The 12,531-nt window shown below is 32.4% G+C and overlaps 1 protein-coding gene across 6 annotated transcripts in view; it reads right to left on the bottom strand.

Annotated features, from left to right (window-relative positions):
- The window catches only part of Eya3 (EYA transcriptional coactivator and phosphatase 3), a 102,505-nt gene that overhangs the window by 74,844 nt on the left and 15,130 nt on the right, over window positions 1-12,531 (bottom strand). The window contains exon 1 of one of the 6 annotated variants that reach the window (XM_048816003.1): window positions 5,658-5,744. The exons of the other annotated variants lie outside the window; for them this stretch is intronic. The gene's annotated coding sequence lies outside the window, so the exon portion shown is untranslated. Of the gene's footprint in view, window positions 1-5,657; window positions 5,745-12,531 lie in introns of those variants that run through there. 6 annotated transcript variants of the gene reach the window in all.

The following is a 12,531-nucleotide window of genomic DNA, read 5'->3' as shown; positions in this document are numbered from 1 at the left end:
TTCTGAAAAGCATAATCAATGTGACCATGAAATGGATTCACAATTATGAAAGATTAAACATTTTTGTTCTACTAGTTTATTTTATCTTAGTTTTAAATTGAAATATCTTCGCCTACAGGATTATAGTACTATCCAAATGTACATTACATACATATATAATTTCAACCCCTACGAAAGTAAAACAGGGCCAAAGCATTAGGGAAATGTAATAAAGCCTTTAACAATTCATTTGTTGAATTTTTGTGTGACCAATTCCTATCTACACAAACAGTGATTAAACTCCATGTTTTCCCCAATTAAGGGACATGAAAGTAAAACTGCAATCTCTAATTTCTACATTTTTTTTTTTTAAATAAGGAAGATGGGAGAAGGGTAATAAAGCCCATCTCTGGGTTTATAAATAAGGTTCTCAATATGTGCCCTAATTTTGTTTTTAAGCACAAAAACTAATTTATTTTAAAAAGTCTGAGCAACATTAAAATACAACATGAGAATATGGGATTTGTAATTGGTGTAAAGGGGTTATGGGTTCTAAAAAGTAAGGAACAGTATCTAAATAGTGGGGAAATAAATGTTCAGACTATACAAAAACTAAATATTAAAATTTCAAATTTTGTTTTTTAGATGTAAAATAACACTGACTTTATAGAAGAGAGGAATATGTTATTTTTCTTGAGTACATGGTCTATGATAGATAGTAAAACAACTTTCTTTATGGGAAACATTAGAAAGTATTCCGTTCCCCTCTCTTATTTTTTTCTTTGAAAATACGCACCCTTTGTTGTTTCCATCTTAAAATTTATCATTATTTTCTCAACTTTTTAATTTAGCGCAATAGAAAAGGCATAATTTTTTTAAGAAAATAACTTAAAAATCAGGCTTGATGCCTTAAACTAACAACCAATGATTTTAATCCTTTTAAACACAAAAAAGCAGTCTAAAAGAAAGAATATGATTTATCACAGAATCTCCTGGAATTCTACTGGCCACATATTTGATTAGTTTGCAAACATACATTTTGGTCCATTTTGTGTATAAAATGTATCACTGGTGACGAATTATGTAATTATGTAATTCTATCATAACATCCGTCTAAAGACTACTTTTCATCAATACAGTATTATCCTTCCTTTCAGTAATTTGTAATCTGAAACATAAGAACATACTAAATATAAGAACACAATTTTATTCTCATTCTTGATCAATGTGGTAAAACTTTTAAATTTTATTTTGTGGTTCTAGGAATCAAACCTAGTGCCGAACTTCAGCCACATCCCCAGTCCTAAAACTTCTTCTAATATTAAGATTTTACATCAATTTTTGCAAGTAACATGTGCTATGCAATCAAAAGTCACATTCACTAGCAATGAGATGAAATTGTTGTGTAATGTATACACAATGTTCCAGTACTTGATAATAAAAGTTTTAGTGTTCTCATTTCAATGTTAGTTCTATAGTTTGTTATTTATTTTACCATTAATGAAACCTGACATTATTCTACATTCAATGAGGTTTTCTCTTACAATATCAAATACTACAATGGTGATGATTTTTTAATTAATTAAAATGAATATAATCAAACAGTCAAATAGTTGGTGAAATTACAAAACACACACAAAATTAATTTTTAGTTATGTACCTTTAGAGCATTTAAATTGTAAAACTTTTCCACAACTTTTTCAATTTCAATTTTTACTACTGGTTTCTAAATACACTTGTTTTATCAACTTTTTTGGAGATTGACCTTGTCAGTATCTATATGGCTTTATAGACAGAAGTCAGGGAAAATATAAAATTGAGAATAGAAACAGTGTTTCTTAAGACTTCACATTTTCCTACCTGCAAAGGTTGACAATGAAAAGAACAAAAAATGGTTTGATTAAAAAAAAAAAAGTCATACAATTTTATTTTGAGATGGGGTACATGTTGTTTGGGTTGGGCAATATATTGTTGCCCTGGCTATCTGAAATTACTGGGCTCAAGAGATCCTTGTGCTTCAGCTACCGGTGTAGCTGGGACTACAGGCATAAACCACTAAGCCTAATTTTAAAATACAGTGCAATTTCACATGTTCAAAAATAAAGGAAGATCCTTTATAAAAGGATAAAATAAAAGCTACAGATTTTATGTTGACTCCTTAGACAATAGAAGGAAATAAATCATAATGAATATTTTATTTTAAAAATCTAATAAGATTTCTACTTTAGAATACATGTTTTGTACCAGCTTCAACACATAACTAGTAATTACAAATGGCCACAAGTAAGAACTCAGAAATTTATGTTACTTGGATATGTTTTTATAACTCTCAGTAAGCTTACTAATGGAAAGTGTGCATACATATGTGTGTGTATGTGTGTGTGTGTGTGTGTGTGAGAGAGAGAGAGAGAAGAGAGAGAAGAGAGAGAGAAGAGAATAAGGATCAGATTGTTTTTGGTGAAAATAAAATGTATATCATGCTTAATTACAACTTCAACAGAATTGTCTAAATAGGTAAAAGTGTCTTAGAAGGAAACTTGCATGCAACTATGAGTGCAGAGATGTTCAGTGGTAACGAAATATCTTTGATATAGTCCAACATGAAAAGCATGCAGCCCACAAATTTATCATTGGCTACAATTGTATTTTAGAAGTTCATTTACTACTATTCCAAAGTGATTTTTAGAATGCACCAAAGAAAATGCTACAGGGGTTTCCCTGGGAAAAATTAACAGCATCCTTCTCAAAAAAAAAAAAAAAAAAATATATATATATATATAGCAATAATAGTTATAAACAATAATAGGTTGAAGAAGTATCAAAAAATGTAGTGTCATCACTTCACTTTAAAAAAAAATTTAGTTACAGATGGACACAATTTCTTTTATTTATTTTTATGTGGTGCTGAGGATCAAACCCAGTGCCTCACACTTGCAAGAAAAGTGCTTCACTACTGAGCTACAGCCCTAGCCCATCACTTTAGCTTTTAATTTGTATTTTAAAGTTTTTTTGTTTTTTAAGATAGTAGGTTTGCCTCAAAATCCTGGGCTCAAGCTGTTTTTCCTGCCTCAGTCTCCCAGGTAGCTAGAATCCTGCCACCATTGCACCTAAGCTATTTATTAATGTGAGTTATTTTGGGACTTAAAAGAAATCAGTAATTAGTAAGTGACTACCATGACATCCTCAAATATACTTTGTATACTCAATGGTGAAGCATTTGCTTAGCATGGAAGGGCCTGGGTTCAATCCCCAGTACAAGGAAAAACAAACCAACCTATTTCTATGGCTTTAAGATGGTCACTTCAAATATTGTTATTCAACAATTACTGATTTATTCTAAGGCATGTATTAATGAATTCATAAACAAGTATTCTGATACCCAAAGGTCCAAACCTAAAACCAAAAGACAGCAAGCAGTTCAAAATAAATTATAATTTAAAAATTACTAGGAAGCCTTATAAGACAAAGGCAGAAAAGATGTCAGGAAAATGATTTCGACATGTAAGAAAATATTTCTGTAGTCACTTGTGGAACAGTGCTTATTACCAGAGTTAGTAGGATGATACTAAGTAGAAATTTGGGTTTCATAATCTACAGAATATATACATTTTCAAATAAGAAGAAAGGTTTACTGTACCTACAGATTTCTTAATGCAAATTAAGATAAAAATAACAATAAACATTTTGGGATAAAAAGAGAATAAAAGAGGTCAAAAAGGAAGACCTCTGCTGCCCTACACTAGTCTTTAAAACCAATTATAGAAGGAAGGATAAGAAAATTAGCATTCACTGAACAAATACACCAAGTATTTTTACCTTCACTGTCTCACTAAATTTATCTCCACAATTATGCTAAGACACAGGTGGTATGTTACACATAGGACATCTGTAAAAAATTTTTTTTTAAAAGTCTGTCCCAGAAAAATATCAATAATGCTCAAGACTGAAGTGAAAATACTTAATAAAGAGACTAGAGAACAATAATAGTTGCACATTGTCAATGTACCTAATGCTACCAAATTTTATACTTAAAATGGTTAAAATATTTAGTTTTATCACAATTACACACAAAGAAAACCCAAAAGACATTAGAAAAGTCAAGTCCAGGATACATTCTAGAAAGTACTTGAAATAGGAAATAAATGGAGAAAAACTGATATTTTAAAAATACTGTCAGAAAGACTCAATATCAATATGGAGAAAACATACCCACATCACATACTATGATCAATCCAATTATGTACAATGAATTCATGCCATGAAAAAAACAAGTAAAAGATTAAGAGAGAATAACAAATGCAAGCAATGTCTATAATAATTACCATAAACAAAGCTTAATATCTATAAGATAAACCAAAACAATTCAACATTTGCTGATTATCTATCAAACAATGAACACAGAAACCTATCAAAGGATACAAAAAAGGTAAATAACCTAAAAAAATCCACTCAGCACTTAAGAAAAAAGAACCTCACTACCAAGTGAAGAAATATGAAGTGTAGTATTTTTAAATTTTTTTTCAATCTTTTAAAGACATTTTTATTGAGGTATAATTTACATACAGCAAAATTCACTTTGGTGTGTGTGGGAGGGGTAGTAATGGTAAGAACTGAACATAGGGCTTTGTGCACACTGGGCACACACTGAGCCATATCCACAGCCCCCCAAATTCACCTTTTTTTAAATTTAAAAATATGTATTTTTTTTAGTTGTTGATAGACCTTCACTTATTTATATACAGTGCTGAAATTCAAACACATGTGTGAGGTAAACGCTCTACCACTGAGCCACAACCCCAGACTCCAAAATTCACTTTTAAAGAATATACCTCAATGAAGTTTGACAAATTAAAATATATTTTCATCCCCCTACCAAATTCCTTCAAGTTCCTTTGCAATCAGTTCCATTCTCCAGCCCTAGTTCCTAATCTGACTTTGGTTCCTGTAGATTTGCTTTGCCATATGTCTTAAAAATGGAAACACACAGTACATATGCAGCCTTTTGTGTCCGGACTCTTTCTTCTAAGCATAGTGCTTTTCAGATTTATTCATGTCATTGGATAGATCAATAGTCCATTCTTTTTACTGTTGAGTAGAATTCCATTGTATGGATGTATCCTAGTTTGCTTTTTGTTTTGTGGTACTGGGGATCAACCCATTGTGTGTGTATGCGTGTGTATGTGATGGATGGGTATTCCACTGAGCTACATCCCCATCCCTTTTTATTTTTATTTTAAAACAGGGTCTCACTACTCTGTTGCCCACGCTTGCCTTGAACTTAAGATGCTCCTGCTTCAGTATCCCAAGTAGCAGGATTATAGGTGAGCACCACCATGCCAGGCCTCAATTTGTTTATTCATTTATGAGTTAAAGAACATTGGATTGATTATAAAAATTGTAGTATTTTAAAAATACTACTTTGTACCTATCAAACTACCAAAAATAAACCTAACAACAAAATCTAACGTTATAAGCTATAAGAAGATAAAACATAGACACAGCTATAAAAATCACGGGTATCTTCAGATTGTTCCCCAGATAAGAGTACAAAAGGTCATAAAACTTGTTACTGCTAACCTAAGTAATTATGCTTAGATATTTTCCCAAGAATTACACACAAGGGGGAAAAAAGCCAAATCTGTTTTAAAAGTAATATAGCTGGTCATAATGGTACACACCTGTAGTCACAGCTACTCAGGAGGCTGAGGCAGAAGAATCACTTGAGCCCAGCTGTTTGAAGCCAACCTAGGTAATACAGCAAGATCCTTTCTCAAGCAAAACAAAACAGTGTAAGTTTGTTGTTCACCAAAATGGAAAATTAAAAAACAACAAACATGTATTCAATGGTTTAATTATACTCTAATTCAATTGAATATTTTATATTTAAAACACTTATTTCAATATAAGCTTATTTAGAAGGTGAAAACGTTAAGTTTTGACATTATTTTAACAACAGCTTACATATAACTTGATAAAAATCCAAAAGCACCTAAAATTGTATATTCAAATGTTTATGTAGAAAATTGTTTAAGGACATGTTAAAAATGCTTCTAACAAGAGTGTTCAAGACATTAAGCTAAAATTGAATATAAATTCTGAAATCTTATCTGAACTTTTTCCTCATGAAAAAATTTCAACTTTGAGGAATAACAACTTAAAGAGCAATGATGCTCCTGTATCCTCAAAAATCTTAAAAGAAACTCATAACAATAATACAGGCAGGAAGATTCATATGATTTTCTTCCTCTTATTTCTCTCATAAGAAATCAAGTTACTTAAACACTGTACACAAACCCAGGGTTGCTTCACTTTATGATTCTGAGCTAAAATATTGAACTTCCAAAAGTTAAAAAATTTGCTATTTGAAGAGAGCTCACATTTGGTTTCACCATTCTAGACAAAATTTTCTCTTGCAAACATAAGAAAATACATAACATAACATGCTACAAGGAACTCATAGTATTGTAGATTGTTGGTGGTCATCATTATTTTAGAGTTGAGGAAATTAAATCCAAGAGATGAAGACACTGGCTCAGAACCTGTTAAGCATCAGAATCAATGGCAGATTCTGAGCTCCCTTGTCTGAAGCTCTTTCCCCCCTTTACACAGAATTGAGCAAATGGCCCTCCTTTTTGAAAATTATATTCCTAATATTATTACAGTAGGCTGCTTATTCCTTTTCTTTCACTAAATTTCTATTCTATGTTACATTTCTTGATCTTAGGGTATAACAAATCTGTAAAGTTTTAAAATGTTTTAAATTTATAAACATGAAACTTCTTTTCCAATGTGTAAGTTGGCACTTGAAGGACCTCCTAAAAATCCAAAAATGAGATACTTTTTAAATTAGTTATAAATTCCCGAGGAGTCTAGCAAAAAACAGTTTGATTTCTCTTTACAATCATAAATCCTTCATTTATTATGTACAGATTTTTATTTACTGCTAGTAAATTAATTTTAACTACAAATTATATTAAAATAAATTATTATACAATTTCTAGGCAAAAGCAGGCATCATGTTTTCACAAAAACAAAATCTCTCCCAACCCACTAAAACCTGTTACTGGTGAGAGATCCCTACTTTATTATTAATTAGTAATTAATGAGTTCTTCAAAACTATTCCTCTTATGACCCCTATTTATGACTTGTAAATCTGGCAGTTTACAATTCCGTTAAAACACTTCATTTTACCTTGGACCAGGATTCCCGAAAAATCCTTATCTTAAATTTCACAATAACAAAGACAGACCCCTTTAGTCTTCTTTGTATCTAATAGCACACAGCAGGCGTTCAAAAGGCTCTTGATTTCTGTAAGTATTTACTCAGAATCAGTTCAATATAAACCTGGCATAGTGGCACATGCATATATAATCCCAATAACTCTGGAGGCTGACACAGGAAGATCACAAGTTCAAGGCCAGCCTCAGCAATTTAGTGAGACCTTGTCTCAATTTTTTTAAAAAAAGGCCTGAAGATATGTGCTCAATCCCCAGAACCAAAAACAAGCAAACAAACAAAAGCCTTCAAAATATTTAGAGGCACAAAAACTCAAATCTTCACTTTTCCCATTTTCATCAGGGATGCCTAAGTCATAACTTTGATTCTTTACAATGTTAAAACTAATTCAAGTAATATCATGTTGAAACCTGTGTTAACTAAAAGTTCCCTTCAAATATAAACAAAGAAGAAAATATTTCAAATGAATTTTTTTTTTTTGTGTGTGTGTGTGGTGCTGGGGATTGAACCCAAGGCCTTGTACATGTGAGGCAAGCACTCTACCAACTGAGCTATATCCCCAACCCCTCAAATGAAATTTTAATGTCACATGAATAATAACAAGGGATCATACAAACTACTTACTCTGGGTTAAGAGCCCTTACATTTCTCCCTTTTAATTGGCTAAAGTTTTTAAATTAAACAAGAAAGAGAATGCAGCAAGAGAAGGAAGAGAGGAGAAGAAAGGCAAGAGGACAGAGAAAGAGGTTTACTGAGGGAGAATCTTCTTCCCCAAACACATACACATAGCTATCACAAAATATATTTCCGGCCAAAGATGGTCCACATTCTAATGTCCAGAGAGGTGAATGGTACCTTACTTTGGAAAAGTGTCTTTGAAGATATAATTAAGGATTTCGAGACAAGATTATTCTGGATTATCTAGGTAGGTCCTAAATGCCATTACAGGTGACCTTATAAAGGAAAGGATATAAATATAATACACAGAGAAGAAAAGGCATGTATAGATGAACAGACTGGAGTGATAACCATCAAGAAATGGCAAGCAGTCTCTTCCAGAAGCTGCTAGAGAAAAGGAACAATTTCCCCTACAGCCTCTGAAGGGAGTGTCACCCTGCTAGCACCTCAGACTTCTAGCCTTCCCAACTTTGAGAGAATTCATTTCTGTTGTTTAAAGCCTCCAAATATGGCCCAGTGACTCAGGAGATTGAAGCAGGAGGATGGCAATTCCAGACCAGCCTCAGCAAATTAGCAAGACCCTGTCTCAAAAAAGGGCTGGGATGTAGCTCAGTAGTAGAGCACCCCTGGGTTCAATCCCTAGTATGGGGGGTTGGGAGGCATGTCCAAGCTTGGTAATTTGTTTGTTATAGCAGACACAGGGAATTAACACATTTAGCGAAAAAATTTGTATTTTTGGTTTGTTTTTTGCTATTACCTCTTTGCCTGGGATTGTTGGCCACCTCCTGGCCATTGAATGAAATACACAAGCTGTGAACAAAGGTGGGAAATGAAGAAAAATATGTAAAGAAAAGAGAACATGAGTGTACATACAGTTAAAAAGGAGCTTCCAAACATTAAGAAAAATGGGATGAACATAAAACAACCAAAAACTTTCCAATTTGCCTCTCTAATAGAACTGTAAAATAACTCCAAAGTTAGCATTCTCCTGCTTTCACTCTGGGTTAAACCCAAATTTAAGCAGTAGAAGAAATACTCAAGTAATAGAATACTTGGCAGTTATGGGTTCTTCATGGATCTTGAGAAGTCTTACAGATATTTCCAATGTCTTGAGAACAAATTCAAGAACCATTACTTATAAGACAGCACTTAATATCGAGATATATAGATAGATAGATAGATATGTTTTGTGAAATAAATTTACTGCTAGAGTTAAATCTCAAAGATACATGAGTACTCTTTTCTGGTTGCTCTTAACCACCAATCTTAGGCAAACTATGGTACAAGATTAAAGACTATATTTTTCTAACTTGAAGTTCATATTTTGTTTTGAGTTTTACATAACTTTCATATTAGTCACCTTGCCATTCTCCACAAAAGCAGTTACTAAACATTTGTTAATTCTGTAACACTGCTATGCACTGTACTAAGAATACTGATAAAAGCTGGCTTGTAATCCTAGTGACTCAGAAGGTTGAGGAAAGATGAATGTAAATTCAAGGCCAGACTCAGAAATTCAGTGAAACCCTCAGCAACTTAGCAAGATCTTGTCTCAAAATAAAAAAAATAAAAAGGCCTGGAATGTAAATATAAAATGCCCCTGATTCAATCCCGTGTTTCCAACCCCCATTACACACACAAATTATCTATTGATAAATATGCTTGTGATCCCAGCTACTCCAGAAGCTGAGGCAGGAGGACCACAAGTAAGAGGCCAGCCTGGGCAATTTAGCAAGCTCCACCTCAAAATAAAATTTAAAAATGACTGGGGATGTAGCTCAGTGATAGAGCATTTGCCCAGCATATGCTAGGCCCTGGATTCAATCCTCAAGACCACAAAAATAAACAAACAAACAAACAGATCAAAGGATGGTACTAAATAATCAGAATTCTTGTCATTAGAAAACTATGACTTTTCTACAATAAATGACTTTTTTTTTTCGCATGTATTTCTTTCTTTGGAACTATGTTTCTTTTTTGTCTGTCTTGAATAAAGCCCTAAAATTCTTTCTAAACAAAATATCCATAGACTATATTGAGCCAGAAGAAAAACAGTGAAATAGAATCCATAGCATATTATGCCAAGTTATAAAGATGTATTCTGAAAGAAATAATTATTTTTGGTCACTATGTGTCAAAAATTCATGTCAGTGTTGAATATACTATTTAACTTAACACCAAAATGTACAGATCAAAACAATGAAAACATAAAGCATTAGCTAATTTCATCAACAAAAGCAAAGTAAATGTGAAGGGTAATATTTAGGGATTTACTAATTTTCTTGGGGAAAAAAAAAAAAAAAAAAGCTCCTAATTGAGGCAATTTTCCCAGAGGTTCTTTCTACTGTTTTCTGGTTGCCTAAATAAGAGGATCCAATCTAGAGGCTAGCAATCCCAAACTCTGGAATCTCCTCAATGCAACACAAAAAGAATGATACAAGCTCATTCATCAAAAGAAAAGTACAGCCATAAGCAGAACTGGAGAAGCTGAGACAGGAGAATGAAAGCTCAAGGCCAGCCTCAGCAATTTAATGACACTCCAAGCATTTAGTGAGACTCTGTCTCAAAAAAAAAAAAAAGTACATGATATTCAAAGCACTGTGAGATAGAGAAAACTAAAAAAAGTTTCTTGTAAAATACAGAATCAAACAAATATCTTATAAAATCAGTTATAACATGTTACAGCCAGAAATTAAAATTAAAATAAAATTACACTAAATGCAAAGTGGTATCCTGAACTGGATTCTGGAATAGTAAAAGGGCACTACAGAAAAAGTAGTGAAATCTGAATAAAGTCTGGAATCTACTAAATAGTAATGTATCAATGTTTATTGACAAATGTGCCATGTTTAAGTCAGATGCTAACAAGAGGTAAATTTGATGGGAATAAATGAAGGGTAAAATTTCTATCTTTGAAAGATTTGTGAAAATCTAAAACTTTTCCAAAATGAAAAACTTATTTAAAGATGCTACTAACAAACCTAATAGAATGGCTAAAATAAAACAGACCAAGTGCTGTCAAGGATGTAGAGCAATGAGAACTCTGTACATCTGGAACAATGTACAATTAGAAATTGTACTCTGCTGATAGGAATGTAAAATGGTATAGAGCAACAATTATGGAAAACAGTATGGAAGTTCCTTATAAAGGTAAATATACTTTTACCGTAAAACCCAGTAATCCCACTCAGAGGTATCTACCTAAGTGAAAGGAAATCATTTAGGTAGATATGTTCACATAAAAACCTCTATTCAGTGAGTGTGTTTCAGTGATATATATATATATATATATATATATATAAATATGCCAAAATTTGGAAATAATTCAAATATCCTTCAAACTGGTAAACAGATAAATAATCTGTAGTATAGCCATACAATGGACTACTGAAACACAATTTACAGAACAATTTAGATACATTATGCTAATAGAAGAAGCCAGACTCAAGCCTACATGTTTTAAATTCCATTTATATGACATTCTTTATATGATATTATTACAGGAATATAAAATAGATCAGTGGTTGCCAGAGGATCCAATCTAGAGGCTAGCAATCCCAAACTCTGGATTGCTAGGGATGGAGGAAGAGTAGGCTACAAAGATGCAAAAGGGAAATTTGGGGGGATGATATAACTATTCTGTATCTTCATTGTGGCAGCAGTTACACAATTATAAGCATTTTTGAAACTCACATATGTATGCTTAAAGAAGAATTTTCTGTATGTAAGTTATACCTCAAAAATTATAATGAATTAAATTTTTAGGAAGAAAATCACATATGAAATTGATAAAATTCTATGACTGGCCAGGCATGGTGGCACCAGCAGCTCGGGAGGCTGAAGCAGGAGGTTCACACACAAGCCAGCCTCAGCAATTTAGTGAGGCTCTGAGCAGCTTAGCAAGACTCTGTCTCAAAATAAAAAATAAAAAGGGCTGGAACTCGGGATATGGCTCAGTGGTTAAGCACCCCTGGGTTTAATCTCCAGTACAAAAAAAAAAAAAATGACTATAATACAAATAAATAAAGTTATAAACACAGCTGGACCAACAGTTTTTAAGTACAGAGATCTGACATGTTGGCTAACAAAATTATAAACAGTTGGGTCAACAGTTTATTTATGAGTACAGAGATTTGAAACACTGGCTAATAAAATTATAAACAAACTTGGATCAACAGTTTATTTATGACTAAAGAGATTTAAAATGTAAACTATATTACCTGATATCATCATAACAGAAGAGTTTTCCATTAGACAGATGACTTAAATAAGGTCAAATTTTATAAATTCTTATTATTTTAAATGTGACTGTAGTGACAGAACAATTCTACCACTTTAAATTATTAGAGACCTATACAACAATCATTCAGAAACAATTACACCTAAAGCAGATATTGATAATCACTTAAAAATAGAAAAACTTAGATTTCTCGACTTCAGAACTGTGAGATAATAAATTTGTTATTTAAGTCACCCAGTCTGTGGTGACAGGGCAAACTAATATAGTTCTCATATTGTCCTTTAGTTCTTTAGATATGGTTTCCTTTAGTTAAAGTCTTTGCCTAGTTAAGTCCAATAACTGGGCTTTCTCAGGGACAGTTTCTATTACTGCTTTATTTCCTAAATATGCGCACATG

The sequence above is a fragment of the Marmota marmota genome, unplaced genomic scaffold (assembly GCF_001458135.2).
Source record: "Marmota marmota marmota unplaced genomic scaffold, marMar, whole genome shotgun sequence".
NCBI lineage: Eukaryota > Metazoa > Chordata > Mammalia > Rodentia > Sciuridae > Marmota > Marmota marmota.
Note: the sequence above shows the minus strand (reverse complement) of the source record. Positions and strands in the feature narration are given on the sequence as shown.